The sequence below is a fragment of the Protobothrops mucrosquamatus genome, unplaced genomic scaffold (assembly GCF_001527695.2).
Source record: "Protobothrops mucrosquamatus isolate PMUCROS unplaced genomic scaffold, P.Mucros_1.0 scaffold12, whole genome shotgun sequence".
Lineage (NCBI taxonomy): Eukaryota > Metazoa > Chordata > Lepidosauria > Squamata > Viperidae > Protobothrops > Protobothrops mucrosquamatus.
Window position 1 is genome coordinate 1,724,485 of NW_015386399.1, and position 1,796 is coordinate 1,726,280.

Sequence of the window (1,796 nt, forward strand, 5' to 3'; positions counted from 1 at the left end):
CCCCTGCCAACACAAATTGCATCCGGTCCGAGAGGTAGGAGGAGAACCACCGTAAAACGGTGCCCCCCAACCCCAACCCCCCTAACCGGTGCAACAAGATACCATGGTCGATGGTATCAAAAGCCGCTGAGAGGTCTAACAGGACCAGGATAGAGGAACAGCCCCTATCCCGAGCCCTCCAGAGATCATCAACCAACGCAACCAATGCCGTTTCCATGCTGTGCCCAGGCCGGAAGCCGGACTGGCGCGAGTCTAGATAGACAGTTTCTTCCAGGTGCTGAGGGAACTGTCGTGCCACCACACTCTCAACAACCTTCACAAGAAAGCGAAGGTTGGAGACAGGCCAGTAGTTGGCCAAAGTAGCCGGGTCCAGGGAGGGCTTCTTGAGGAGGGGCCTCACCACAGCCTCTTTCAAGGCAGCCGGCAAGAACCCCTCACTCAAAGAAGCGTTGATGATTCCCTGGAGCCAGCCTCGTGTAACCTCTCGGGAGGCCAGTACCAGCCAGGAGGGACACGGGTCCAGTAAACATGTGGTGGTGTTCAGCCGTTTTAACAATGGTCTGAAGTTACAACAGCCACTGTTGTAAATGCTGCTTTTCTGGCATGTAAAACAATTCCCACCATCGCCACACATTCATTTCATGTTCACATGATAGCAATTCAGTCACTTGGTTATCAACTTATATTTACAACCAGTAGCAGCATCCTGCAGTCAAATAATTGCAATTTACTATTTTTGAAGTTTTGGGCAAGAACATTCACTGCGGAAAATGAATTTGCTTAATGACCATGAGATTTGTTTAACAACTATGGTGACTCACCTTACGACAGTCATAAAAAGGGCAACAAAATCAAATCCTGTCATAGGGTGCTTCAACTTACAAGAGTATGACAGAAATTCTGGTCCCTATTGTGCTTTTAAGTCAAGGACTACCTGAAATGTTTAAAAGGGGTTTGCAATATGCAATTTGAGAAAGTTAAGGTTCAAATAGATACAAGGAAAGACAGAGAGAGACAGAGAAAAGGAAAAAAATCTAGCAATTTTACTAAACTGTGTCCAGAAAGGAGACTGCAAGCTATAATAGAATAATGTTTATTTAATAAATATGATTATATCAGAAAGATATGTATCTATGGAAATGAGACTACTTCTTGAAAAATAAGCCAAGGTCATAATAGAGTAGCAGGCTAGGAAGGTAGAAAGATGGAGAAGTTTACCCCAAGTATTGCTAGCAAATAGTTCAGGAAATATGTAAGATGCAGCACGTAGATAATTGTCTAATTAACATAATAACCACTAAACACAAATCCAGATGACCAGTCAATAGTATCAAAAAAATAGTTTTCTGCATTTCTTTGCTGCTATATGATGGTGGTCCACATTGTTGCATTCCAAATCTGGTAGCCTTACTTTATTTATTTTCAATACATTTCCAATAGCTGCTGTCAAATTCCTGACTTCCTGAATGCTTCCATCCAATTGAGAGCTACTTATTCACAACAGACGACCATTGAATTAATATAACGTGCAATCTGTGGACAGAATATATAAGTCAGAATGAAGATTAAGGGGCAATTTTCTAGGTTTGGGAGATAATTGAGGTTATTAATTGTACCCCTTCTTTCTTCTTTATTCATTAGATGAAATGGCTAATATTTAAGGAAAACTTCCATTGCAATGATAAGACTTGCACTAAGGAGTTTCACTGGGAATAATATTATTAGCCATTTTCCCTACGGATCCCTACTGTATTTCATATCTTACAGTTGTTATTCTTTAAAGGTACAAGAGTTGC